This window comes from Lutra lutra, chromosome 2 (genome assembly GCF_902655055.1).
Source record: "Lutra lutra chromosome 2, mLutLut1.2, whole genome shotgun sequence".
Taxonomy (NCBI): domain Eukaryota; kingdom Metazoa; phylum Chordata; class Mammalia; order Carnivora; family Mustelidae; genus Lutra; species Lutra lutra.
In genome coordinates this window covers 111,558,165-111,572,479 of record NC_062279.1, presented here as the reverse complement: position 1 = coordinate 111,572,479, position 14,315 = coordinate 111,558,165, and the positions used below count along the sequence as shown (strand labels likewise).

The 14,315-nt window shown below is 36.2% G+C and overlaps 1 long non-coding RNA gene across 1 annotated transcript in view; it reads left to right on the top strand.

Annotated features, from left to right (window-relative positions):
* LOC125094292 (uncharacterized) overlaps positions 1-14,315 on the top strand; it is a 154,593-nt gene that overhangs the window by 117,562 nt on the left and 22,716 nt on the right. The window contains exon 3 of the long non-coding RNA XR_007125441.1: positions 626-703. This is a non-coding gene — a long non-coding RNA (uncharacterized LOC125094292). The remainder of the gene's footprint in view (positions 1-625; positions 704-14,315) is intronic.

Here is a 14,315-nt window from a genome sequence, read left to right as displayed (position 1 = left end):
ATAAATAAAATCTTAAAAAAAAAAAGAAAAGTCATTTCTTCTACTAAGTGCTATGCAAATAAAAAGCTATTTCCCATGCCAGAGAATATGTTATGGAAAGCTGTCTTCTAAGATTTTAGGACTTGATTGTTAAATCAAGAACTGAGAAAGTCTATTCAAGCTGTAGTTATTGGATTCAGACCTTATAGATTTCCCGATATTTTTAATAATCTAGTTTGTTTAGCTCATTTCTGATTTTCTCACAGAACACACATATGAATAAGCAATTTATTGAGAGAAGATGATCCTATGAAAGTGATTCTGAACATTAACTTATGCATTATCATTCTTTGAACATGAACCTTAAAGATTTTTTTTCCATTGATAATTTTTTGGTGTTGTGTTGCCTTTAATAGAGAAATGTCCCACTGTCCTTGGCTTACTTATTCCTCTACCCCCACTCCATCCCTCGACACCTCCTTCACCCCATGGAGTCTGCTGCCTCTATCATCTTTCTGTGGTGCTGAATGTATATAGCTTCTGAAACACTTTGGAATGAAAGGTGCTATGAAATAGTAAAGTGTTTTTATCACAGAGTTCTGCCAATATGTCTCGATCTTGACATGCAACACCTCTGCTATTTCAGTGTTGTGACGGGGACACAGCTGGTCCTAAGAAGGCATCATACTCAGACAAGCATGTGAGATTGCATTCATTCCTGTTGGTGAGTCCTAAGCTTTAGAGCATCTACTACATTAAACATATGTGGGCAATGCATAGAAAGAAGGTTAGTGCTTTCCTAGTTAAAGTGTGGTCTATGACATCACCTAGGAATTTGCTAGATATAGGGCCTCAGGCCTTCTGAATCAGAATCTGTATTTTAATAGGATCTATGCTTTGCCTAGTTTAAGTTAGGTTTATGTCCCTCGCAAAGGAAGCATAGGTTCTCTATAACACCCATTGCTGTAAGAAAAGGAGGGTTTTTGTGAGAGGATTAAGGTTGCAAGTTCATAGCTTATAACACAGCTTATAACACAGGAAAACTAAAAGCAAATGCTGTTGTCTGGAGTTTTATACACCTAAACTCTTTAGCCTTCTTTCTTCGTATATAAGGAGAAAAAATTCTCATGAGATTTTTGAAAGTTTTAAATGAAAAAAATGAATATAAATATCAAACATGGTTACTTACATATAGCAAATGTTCAATAAATGTTATATACTATCATTGTTATTATTGTTGTTGTTATTGCTATTATTATTACTATGGCTCCTTTGATAAGGCAGATTTCCTTTAGGCAGGGATCTGAATTCTAATTTACCCTTCTGAGTCTAAGTAACTGGCTTGAGTTCTGCTATGTAAATTTAGTTAGCTGTTTTTTTTTTAATTAGTTTTTTTTTTTCCTCCCCATAGACCTAATTTTCTCCTCAGTGAGATGAATAACAAAAGATGCTCAGTCTAGGTAGGAGCTCTAGGTGCATGAAGGGTTACAGAAAGCTTTTGGATTTTCTCTTCTACTTCAATTCTGTTCTGTACAGTCCACTGGCCATGGGTGTGGATAGCAACTCCCAGCAAATAGCTTACAGGACTCCTCTTTTGGTGTCCTTGTCTGCCAGGAACATACTCAAGTATCTTTTGTTTCACTAGCTGGAAGCCTCAGGGTATTTTTCTAGAATGCTCACAAAGGAGTCCTCCTTGGTTATTGGATTGTTAGTTTTCAAAGCAATAACTCCTTTCAGGAGATTGTTAAAAGCCCTTTTTGCCTTGGGCAAATAAGCATAATGACACTATATTTCTGATTGTCACTTCAATTTTTTTCTATATTTCCTTAATATGAGCATATACATGCTGACTCATTGGCTTAAATTAGGATATATCTTCCTAAGAGGGCATCTATAGGTTGCTGTAGGGTAACCTTTATCATTAACTTTAGCCAAAGTCTGAGTTCAGTATTTGAGCACTTGCCAGTATCCTGAAATGTCTCTTTATTTGTTATTCATAGGGCAATGGTGACAACTTGGTACATCAAATTAGTAGTTTTTAAAAGAAGATATTCAATTAAAGTTTGATACTTATTCTGTGTTACACTCTCCCCTCTTAAAGAATTAAAAATGTTTTAAAATTAATGATTCTAAAGAAAGTAGAAAAACATTTGAAACCATAAAAACTAATTAAAATTTGCTTAACATTGTATTATTATTGTGTGTTTTGGATTATGTGATGGTATGGTAATGGAAATTCTATTTTCTTTTTAATTTCATGCATATTTATTGGTTGACTAGTTTATGTGACACCCAGTGCTATAGGAGATACAAAGCTGAATGATTTGATTCTTGCCTCCAGATGTTTAAACTTTGAATAATTTGACATATATTCATGTCATATCAGAGAAAGCTTACACTGGTATATACCAGTTGACCCTCAAGTTGGACCCTTGGAGACTTGGCACTTGGAGACTCCTTACTCTCCCCCGTATACTTGAAATGTGTGTTCTGCCTGCTTTCCCAGCATTAAAGGCTGCCTCAAGGATACAACCTTGAGAAAGTAATGTGTCGTTGAGATCATCAGCACAGAATATGTGACTGAATCTAGTTAAGGCCTCTATATAAATCTTAAAGATTCTGAGGCACTTTGGTGGCTGTTGGGCGTCTTCATTTGGCTCAGATCATGGTCCCAGGGTCTTGGGATCAAGCCCTGTGTGGGGCTCTTTGCTTAGTGGGGCATCTGCTTCTCCCTCTCCCTCTGCTTGCAGCTCTACCTGCTTGTGCTCTCTCTGTCAGATAAATGGATGAAATCTTAAAAAAAAAAAAAGGCAAAAAGGGGGAAAAAAATCCCGTTAGAGATTCTGGTGGGTGGGTGTAAATATGAACACATCTTGTGACCACCCCAAGACAAACCTTATAAATAAGTTCCCTTGCTAAACCTACCACCTATGAATCTGGAGTGTTCTACCTTTCTTCTTTGGTCTCTCCTTGCCCTCCATGTACTGGGCCAGTCTCAGATTTAATCCAGAAATTCCCAAGGTTTGAACCAACAACATAATGCTATAATGCTGGAGTAACAATATAACAGACAAATGTCTTTGATAATGCTCTTTGGAGTTACTACTTCCTCTCCTATCATTAGCATCTTGGGGACCTATAACATATGTAGTTTTATTTATACTGTGGTTCTTTCAATTATAAATACAACTTGGGAATTATAAAATTGAGGGGAGAGTCACTTTCTTTACAGGCATTCTATATAATGTAGAGAAGTAGATAATATGTATTTGGTATGTGAGTAGTATACATGTTAACTAATTATTAACCAAAATGGTTGGAGGCAGAATATGGTATAGTAGAGTGTCTCTGAATTTTTTTTTTTCATTATTAGCCTCCTAGGTAGAGAAATAAAGTTAAATTTAATTTTTTTCAATAAGAGAAATTAAGGGGCGCCTGGGTGGCTCAGTGGGTTAAGCCGCTGCCTTCGGCTCAGGTCATGATCTCAGGGTCCTGGGATCGAGTCCCGCATCGGGCTCTCTGCTCAGCAGGGAGCCTGCTTCTCTCTCTCTGCCTGCCTCTCTGTCTACTTGTGATCTCTGTCTGTCAAATAAATAAATAAAATCTTTAAAAAAAAAAGAGAAATTAAATATTAAACAATAAGATTTCCTCAGCAGAGTTGAACTTTGGAGGGCCAAAACCCATTGCAATATCTAAGAATCTTACGATCTTCACTTCCTTTAATTTTTACTTCTTTAGGTGATATTACCCCCACTGAAAATGTATGGCATAGTGGAAAGAATAGGTCTTTTATTTTTTATTTTTTAAAGATTATTTATTTATTTATTTGAGAGAGAGAGAGAGCATAGAAGGAGAGGGAGAAGCAGACTCCCTGCTGAGCAGCGAGCCTGGCATTGGGCTTGATCCCAGGAGCCTCAGATCATGATTTGAGCTGAAGGCAGCCACTTAACTGACTGAGCCGCTCAGGCATCCCAGGATTGGTCTTTTAGTGTCAAATAGACATGGATTCAAATAGCACCCTTGCCATTTATTAGTTGGTGAGATTGGGGAAACAACCTAAACTTTCTGACCTTTATTTCTCCATGTACAAAGTGAGAATAATAATACCTATCTTGCAGGAATGTTGTGAGGATTAGATAAAATGTTGGTAAAATACTTGGCATTTTAATATATGATAACAATTACTAGTAAGGTTAATTACTCTGAATATCATTCTTTGACTTTGTCAGACAATGATGGTAGTAAATATTATCTAATACCCACAGGTGGTATGTTAATCAATATTCCTATATACCAGTGGTTTCGAAATTTGGTTGCACATTAGAATCATCTCAGGATATATTAAAAATTTCCAAGCTTAGGTCACACTAGGACCTAAGTTAATTTGCAATCTCTGGGGTAGAAGATAGGCATTGGTATGTTTTTGAATCTCCTAGATGATTTCAATGTGAAGATAAGTTTGAGAATCACTGCTTTAGATAGTCCAGAGTCTGAAGATAACTAGATAGCTATAGCAATTCACCTGAAGGACATATTACCTGAGATTTAAAAATAAAATATCAGAGCAGTCAAAGGAATAACAGTTGCTTGGGATTGTCCCAACACTAAATAAATTGCTATTAGAAGAATGCCTTTTTTAAAAAAATTAAATACACAATTAAATAAAAATATATTACTAACATATGACTTAAAAACAGGTAGTTTTTAGTTTCAGAAAACCATGAGTAATTAACCCTACAGGGTTCACAGTCTTTGTGGCATGTGGTATTTCTCTTTGTGAAGGGAAAGGCATATTTTCCAACTTGAGGCATACCAAAGCCTAGACAGCATGTCACAGCTAAGAAGTAGGCTTATGTTATACTTTTCTTTTTATTGACAGACATCTCACTTCTCACAAAAGATTGTGGCTTACTGTAACTAATTGGCATTGACCAGGTGAAGGAAAATATTCCGTTTCAATAAAAGTGAGAACAAATGCTGTAGTTTGCATGTCATATACAGTATGTGAAACTATTCTTACTGTTTTTATTCTTAGTATTCCATGGTTTGGTTTCTAGAGTTTCAGTTAGTGATGCTTGTCCATGGGGTGATAACCCAATTTTCATCAGTAGGTTGATGCTCTGTCAACAGAAGAATGTCAGAAAGACCTATTTCAGAATAGACATCTAAGATGAGGTATGTGGCAGACAAAAATGTCTGCGACAACACCCTGCAGAGTCTTCATTACAGATGACATGCTTGTCCATGTGGGGGAAAAAAGCTTTAAACTGAGGCCTGTGAAAATGAATGAATCAAATAAGCTGAATAAGATACAATTCAGAGATATAAAAATATTTACAGATACAAGGTATATTTTTGATAAGTAGCATATTAGATAAACTATTGCCTATCATAGAAAGTAATTCACAAAAGTCTGATGTGTTGAGTAATTTTCTGGGATGTAACACCACCTAATTTTGATTTTTGTTGAAATTGACGATTGCTAATGGGTTTGAACTGGAAGGGAACCCTTTAGAACTGACTAGTAGAGCCGGTGAGAGAATTGATCAACAGGAGGTCTTGACCAGGGATACTGCAGAAAGAGTCAGAGAGAACAGTAGAAATTGTTTTCTATTTAGATCTATTACAACACTATAATTGTCTTCTCAGATAGTGACTGTTTTAAAAAATTATTCAGTTAAAGTTTCTGGTATAATACAAGCCTAAGTTTGTAATCCAAATCTAAGGAAGTCCTTTAACAGAGGTGAAAATTAGTTTTAATAATAGGGAAGTATTTCCAGTACTTGAGAAATTATGATTTCACAGAATTAAAAATCTGATTTTAGTGTAGGAGACAATTTAAATATAGGTCAGTTTTTCTGCATATCAACTTTTTCTGATAAATATAAAATACAAGATAAATACAGAGTATGAGATTATATAAAGTATGAGATATATAAATTACTTGCTTTGAATTTAGAGACAAAATTGAATATAGTCTCCATTACACTCTCTTAATTTATTTTCTATACTTGTTCTGTGATTATATTATTATTTTAACTTACATTTCGGGACGCCTGGGTGGCTCAGTTGGTTAAGCAGCTGCCTTCGGCTCAGGTCATGATCCCAGCGTCCTGGGATCGAGTCCCACATCCGGCTCCTTGCTTGGCAGGGAGCCTGCTTGTCCCTCTGCCTCTGCCTGCCACTCTGTCTGCCTGTGCTCGCTCTCGCTTCTCTCTCTATGACAAATAAATAAATAAAATCTTAAAAAAAATAAAAAAACCTTACATTTCTAACATTTATATTGAATTTTATTCATGAGTAATTAATTTCTTTTTTGTAATTTTTCTGGCAATAGTTTTTAGCTTTTAAATGACTTCTCTTGCTGGTTGGATAGCTAAAGGATATGTCATTTGAAATTGAGCATTTGCAATTTCTGGGTACTTGCATACTTTTCATTAATTGCTTATTGTTTTAAAATATCTTTCCATGAAAAAGAGCTTTTACTGTTTGCGATGAACAGTTGGTCCTTTCCTTTTGTGGATGAAATTTCCTGAAACGGTAGGACAGAGGTTATTAATTACAATTGCCAGAGAAATTAGCCTTAATCATGGGAATTGCCATATATGGGAACTAAAACAGCTTGCATTTTATTACATGTGAAAATAACTTAGGTTTAATCTAATGATCAGTCATTCTCATCATTTAAATATGAAATATATCATCTGTTTCATTATAATTATATTTTTAGTTCAGCTAAAAGTAACATCTTCCCATGATTATATAAAATCCTCAATTACTTATAATCTAAATGAAGTTTTAGCAGACGAATATCTCAATGAGACAGATTTTTTAAAAAAACTTAATTCATCCTTCCAGGAGCTAAAACACATCAAATATGTTGATACCTTCATGGAAAGGCATGATACCAATTCAAGCAATTAATGTATTTATTGAAATGATGAAGATGCTGTGAATTTTCAGGAATAGTTGCTGGTAATGCAAGTTACCTCTCTTACAAAGCTATGAACTTCTCAGGAAGGAGGACAATATTTCACTTTAAGTTTTATTTAAAATGTTACAGACCTTATTTATTCATTGGTCATTCATTTAACACATATTTTTGGAGTATATGCTATTATTTTCCAGCCTTATTTTTGAGGTGTTCAGTAAATGTCTTACTCCATCCATATGGAATAAAACAAACACATACATGCAAACCCCTACCCACATACAGACACACCTTCATACATACATTTTTACACACACAAACACACATGCCCTACTGAGGTGTGCAGTAACTAGAGGAAAGAAGAGAACCTGTTTAGAGGCAAGGTCTTGAGAGTGTACGGTGGGTTTGAATGCTCTGTCTGTGGAAAAAAGAAGTAACTGGAATATAATTTAATGTGATATGCCATTCTATTTTAGTCCGAGTTTTATAAAAATGTGTTTGCAGTAGTAAGAAGCACTGAGAACAAAGAAGGAAAATTATAGAAAATGCTTTTTTGATAATCTGGGATAGCTAATGTTCAGTTACTGAAAAGTTGCTCCTTTGTCCCCAAAAGAGGGTTTCCCCTAATCAGTTGTCCATATTTTTAACAACTGTATGTAGGTATAGCAAAGGACTTCATCTTCTAGCACCTGGAAGAGGGTAGTTCTGGACTGACCCACCCTATTCAGTTAACACCTCAAATGAAGATCAAGTCTGTCTTTCTTATGACTTTGATAGGAATAGAAAGAAGACACATACTACGACTATAGTTAGGGCTACAGCTACTGTGCCTCATGAAAGAAGTGAATCTAGAAGGGCTATGAGGGTCAGTTTTAAGAGTACTTAGAACTATTTGGGAAAAATGTGTTTCAGTTAGTGATTTTGTTTTGAGTTTTAGATAAAAACTTAAATTCTAAAATTCTTATTCCATTCCCTCAGTTAAATGCTAGAGGTGAGAGAGTTGGAGCTGAAAGATGTTTCATTTATCTAAGGTTTACTGAGAAGTAAGGTGATCTTAACAAAAACTGACTCAGTAGCAGAAAGAAAAGTGGTGTGGGGATGTCACCAACATGGATTAGGACTAAGTCACCTAAGTACAAAGCAAGGAGGTTTGAGAAAATATGAGACCTTGAGTGAATACAATGAATGTTTTCACACATGCACCAGAACCTCATAATCAGAGATGCCATTTCTGAGCCTCTTTTAATGAAACAGTGCCTCTTTTCTTGAGTATGTAGGTGGGCGAAGCAAAATATGTGGTAGTGTGAACCAGTCTGAACCAACTGAGGTCAGGCATGAGGCTGACAAGAAGAGTTATATCTTAAAATGAAAACTGGCAACTTTTAATGCAGAAATGCATCCCAAGGAAAAAAGAAGAGAAAAACAAAAGTCATTTAATCTCTCTTTCCCTTAGGGCTAGGCAGTATTAACTTAGTGGTATTACAGTTTCCCAGTTTTCTTCCCGCATGTAAATGAACACATGTTCATGCATATATATATATTTATTTTACAAAATGTTATCATACTCTACATAACTGCCATGAAGCATACCTTTCCCATTTAAAAATACAAATATTTTTTGTATCAATAAATCTATAATGAATGCATACTAGTATAATATCTTGCATAAAATGGAATTTTTGCTTAATTCTTTGTTTTTGTACATTTGAATTGTATATTTTTCAGAAACTTGTTTATTTGTTTGATTTAAAGCAGAGTTTCTCAACCTCCGCTTTCTTGGCATTTTGGGCTAAATAGTTAATGTTGTGGTTGTGTTCCGTGCATTATAGGATATTTAGCAGCATCCCTGTCTTCTACCCATTGAACACCAGTTACACCTCATAGTTTTAACAGCCAAAAATGTCTTCAGACATTGCTCAAAGTCTTCTGGGTATGTGTGTAGAAAATTGCCCCCAATTGAGAACCACTGATTTAAAGGAAGAATGAAAATAGGGATTGGCAGATACATCGTGGTATCAAAAATATATGAGTTTGAAAATAGCCAGATTGATTTCAAATTTTGGCTTTGCCATTTACAAGCTGTGTAAACTTGGTTATGTGAATTACAGAGCTGAGATTTGGAACCATATTTGGTGGAATTTGGGGGACATTAATGATAATTCTCTGTATGCCAATATATCTCCTTTATAGGATTATCATGGTTCAGTAAGTCCTGAAATGCCCCTGCTGTAAATTCTCTGGATTCCAGCATTGTATCTCCACAAGAACCCCCAAGCAATTACCTCTCTGGAAGGTAGATAACATAGTAAGCTTTATAATCTCACAGCAAATTGTTTGATCACAGGGAAATACCATTAGGCTGGGTACAAGGGATGGGAGACTGTGGGCAAGGGACATGTATGAAGGTTTCTTGGTCTATAAGCATAAGAATCAACTCTGGCCAGCCTAAGCAGTTGGAAGGAAATTAGGAGAATTCTTATAGAATTGAAAGGAGTCCAACAAGCAACATGTGGAGAGAGTAGAAGCAGGATGGGTCTCCTGTGTATCAGGAATTTGTCATCACTCCTTATTGAGTGTTGCCATTAATGTGATTCATCGGTCCCTGTGCATCTTAGGTTAGAATTTCAAATTCTAATGAGAGATCATGGAATGGTCCAGTTTGGGTCAGATGTCTACTTCTGAAACCATCAGCTATTTCTGGGGGATCCATGTCATAAAAAGATGTGGCCTCTTATCCTATATCTATGTTTGTGGCCATTCCCAAAGAGGGGAGAATTTTGGGCTAAGAAATCATTTCTTGAAGTATCTGTCACAAAGGAGTAAGAGAGAACAGGTTGGTAAAGGTAAGAGGCCTGGTTAAAAGGAAGAAGGGTCAAGGGCACCAACATAGTTCATTGACTTTGCATTTGCTTTTGAGATTAGCTAATGGATTTACCTTTCATATTAGACTGTGAGCTCACTGATGTCAGACACCATGCTGACATTAGCTATCTATGGCTTGCAGCGCCCAGTATAATTACTGACAGTGGGCAGCTGCTCAATGTACTATCTCTTTAACAAAGATTTCCCTAATCATTTCCTTGTGGATTCAGGTCATTTTCCTTGAACTCATCATGTATTATGTTCATGTTTACCATTTTATTTAATCATACTTCATTGAAATTGTTTTGTCACCTCCACTAGACTTTGAGGTCCCAAAGGGCTGGGGCTCTCACTATTCATCTTTACTCCCAGAACCATATCAGGCAAAGAGTGGGATCTCATTCCACATTGGTTGATTGAAATATATCAGATGTCTGTATTTATAGTCTATCACACTTGGTTAGTGGTTCTCATCATGTGAGTCTCGTATGTTGAGAATAAGTGAACTTAGTGAATGAAATAATGAATATCTTGGCCAGCTCTGAGTATAAGGCTATAAAGCACATCAACATATGTTGTGAACAAAAGTCAAATTCAAAAACGCAGTTCTGGAAGTAACCTTGGGGATTGATTAGAAGCATTGTTGATAGTATTGTTGCTGTGCTTGATATTAGTAACAACTTCTATATTTCAGGAAGATTTTGTTCTTGGGCAGTGACATGGAACAGTACAAATCACAGTGTTGTGACACAGGTCAGAAATAAGACAGTTTTTGTTACCAAATACAGTTGAAGCTTGCAAATAATTTACATTTGAAAATATATTTAGAACAGCCTCAAGGTTATCTCTGTGATAACATCACTGTCACTCTCTTCCATGCTGATATGCCTTTTAGAAGGAGTGAAGTGCACTGTATCTAGTGTCAGAAGTTGTGTTTGGGAACATGTCTTACATGTGAGGCTCACGTGTTGAGAAGCACTGCCTAGGGTCGTGGGTCACAGATACAGTCATTTGATGACTCTTATATATTGCCCATTTATTTTATACACTTCTATTTTTCTAGACTTTAAAAGCAGAGACCTGATAACTTTAACCCAAGGGCCAGAGTAGAAAATATTTCCTGGAAAGAATGGCTGAAGAGATTATAGATGCTACTTTCTTTATTGGCCCCTTTAAGAACCTGAGGGAGTCCACAGCCACGTAAATGTAGTTCTGTCTTTTCTCCTTTCCCCTCATAGTAATAGAGCTTTCCTTTCAAATATACTACTACTCTGGAAGTGGGGTTTATATCATCTGTGTGTACTGAGTAGAAGCAATCTAAAATTTATTTACCTTGAAAAGGGTTTTGCTACTGCCGTACTTAGTCCAAATAAATCTATCCACACTTCCCTAATTTTGGTCATGATATTTTTGCTTGAATCCATGAAAAGTTGTATTTTTCACTTAAGCTCTCCTCTTGGTGAGTGATTAAGAAGTCTGTCCTCCTAGTCCCATATTTTATCTTTTTACTTTTCTTCTCTCCCTGTTTTTTTGTCCTTCTGACAATCATACCCTCTGTTGCAATATAGAAACTTGACCTTTTTCTTGTTCTTTAAAATCAAGCTTTTAATCTTTATCTCTTAACTCAGTAGCCACCCTTTGTGGTGGCGTTCCTGCGGCCCCCGTGTAAGTAACTCACTCAGGCTGTGATGGGTGCAGAAAGGATTCACATTCAGCTCTATGGGGATCCACAGCCCACACCTTTCATCACATGTCCTCTTCTCAGCTTGCTTCCTACTTCTCTTTCTAGTATAATGATAAAGCACCAGAAGTGCTCCTGGGGGAAGAGAATTCCAAAGGGAAAGAGGTTACTTTGCTTTGTCTTTGGTAAGGAGAAGAATAAGAGTAAACATTCTAAAATGGGTTGGTAAACTTTCTGTAAAGGGCCAGATGGTAGATATTTAGGCTTTGCAGCTATATGTTCTCTGTTGCAACAATTTACTTGTGCTGCTGTAATGTGAAAGTGGCTATAGACAGCAAGAAAACAAGTGGCTATGTTCCAATAGCACTATTTATAGACAATGAAATTTGAATTTCATATAATTTTCAGTTGCCATATTCTTATCAAATGCCATATTCTTATTAAACTATTAAAAGAAGAAATATCCTTCTTTTAATTTTTTCCCAATTTAAAGATGGAAAATTCCCATTTAAAGATGGAAAAAACATTCTTTGCTTGTGGGCTGTACAAAAACAGGTGGTGAATCAGATTTAAGTTTTCCAGATTTAGCATTTAGTGTGTATTTAGGATACGTTTACACTAAAAAAAAATTGTTGCTTATCAGAAATTCAAATTTTATTAGATATTCTGTGTTTTATCTGGCAGTCCTGGCTGGCTTTGGTCTCCAGGCCATGGTCTGTAGACCCCTATTCTATAACCATTCAGTTCTTGCAAAATATTTCTCTGGTCGCCTTTGGTAAGGGTGAGGGGGTTTAAACCCACACATACTTTGTCCATCTAACTTTCAAGAGTGATATAATCATCAGTTCTAATGGGGTTTTCAGATGTGAGAAGATACTGATATAGTCAGAAACCAGTGTTTTCAGAAAAAGAGTCATAACATCAGAGCTTAGGTTTGCTGCAAAAATTCATAAGGCCAAGGTGAAAAAGACCTTAGGCATTTAACTCTATGATAAGGACTGTTTGTTGCCAGGAGGAATGAATACTACTGTATTGAGCTTTCCTTGTACCAGCTAGGATAGTGACTAATTATTGAATTATTGATAATAAAATATTTGTGCTAGTAATTTTTTAATTCTTTAATATTAATATAATCAATATTTATTTATTTATTTAATTTTTAAAAATATAATTTGGGGGGGAATGTGTATGTATGCGTGGGAGCATGAGTGGGGGGAGGGGCAGTGGAACAGGGAGAAGCAGACCCCCCGCTAAGCAGGCAGCCCTATATGGGGCTCAATCCCAGAACCTGGATCTCATGATCAGAGCCAAGGAAGATGCTTAGTGGACTGAACCACCCAGGGGCCTCAGTGAGTACTTATTGAGTGTCTACTATTTGCTAAGCAAATTCTAAGAATGGGCTGTATAGTAGTAAAGAAAATGGACAGAAGCTTTTGCCCTTGGGAATTTACATTCTTGTGGAGGGAAATAATCAGAAAACAAATGAATATTTACACTGTTAGATGAAAAGGGCTATAGAGAAAAATAAAGCAAAGGAAAATAGTATTGCTGAATAGGGTAGAGATTATATTTTCAGTAGGGGAGTCCCTGAGTAGGTTACAGTGCAGCAAGGACTTGAAGCAAGTAAGGGAAAGCCATGTGACTGACTGGGTCTAAATCATCCCAGATAATAGATGAGCTACTGCCAAGGCCCTGAGAGTTTAGGGAACAATAAAAAGGCCTGAACAACTTAAGTAGAGTGAGCAGTGGGGATAATCATAGGATATGAGTTAGAGAGGTAACAGGGTAGAGGAGGTAGAGGGTATGATATGGAGATTATGTAGGACCCCATAGAACTGGCTTTTAATTTGCTGAAATGAGATGCAATTTTAGGGTTTTAACAAAGTGATGACCTGCTTTTCTTAATCGCTTGTGTGTTAATCACTTTGAACACTGTGTATCTAACAGTAAAGGGAGAAGGGCAAAGGTAGGAGGCCAGTAAAGAGGCTACTGAGTAATCCAGGTGAGAGCTGGTGGTGCCTTGGATCAACACAGCAGCAGTGGAGATAGTGTGGTCATATTCTGAGTGATATGGAAAGTGGAACTGACAGGATTTGCTGACGGATTCAAGGTCAGGCACGAAAGAAAGAGAAGAGTCAAAGATAACTCCCAAATTTTTGACCTGAGTAACTGGGAGGATAGGGTTCCTATTTACTGAGATGGAGAAGACAGTGGGAGGAGAAGGTTTAGGAGAAAAGATCAGAAGTTTGGTTTAGGACAAGATAAGTGTAAAATGCATGTAAGGCCTCTAAATGGAGACGTCAAATAGGCAGCTGGATGTATGAGTCTGGACTTCAGAGGTGCTGTCTGGTTCTAGATATAAATTTGGGAATCCTCAGTGTATAGATGATGTTTAAAGCCAAGTAACTGGATGAGATCATCATGGGAGTGAGTGGAGCCAGAGGGAAGATGAAGTTCAAAGAGCATGTTTTATATGAGTTAGTACAAATGACTTGATAGCTTCTGTATTTATCATGGCCACAGATATAATTAATATTGGGTATATCCAAATTATATGAAAACATCAACTGCCTTATGATAGTAAAGATCTTTCACTTAGAACACTGGATATTCAAACTCATCTTTTCTGAAAACAAATTGAAGTGCTTAAAAAATTTAATACTTCTCTATTGGAACATCTAAACTATAGGTTAAAGATTTGACCACCCTCATTGTTGGATGCTTTGTAAAGCCTGAGAGCATTGTGTCTTTTGGTTTGAAGTTGCTGATAGAGGAAAAAACTTAAAATAAATGGAAATATTTTCTAATTATTTGATACTTTTCTACTTATGTTTTGCAAAATACCTTTTATGGCTAAGTTTA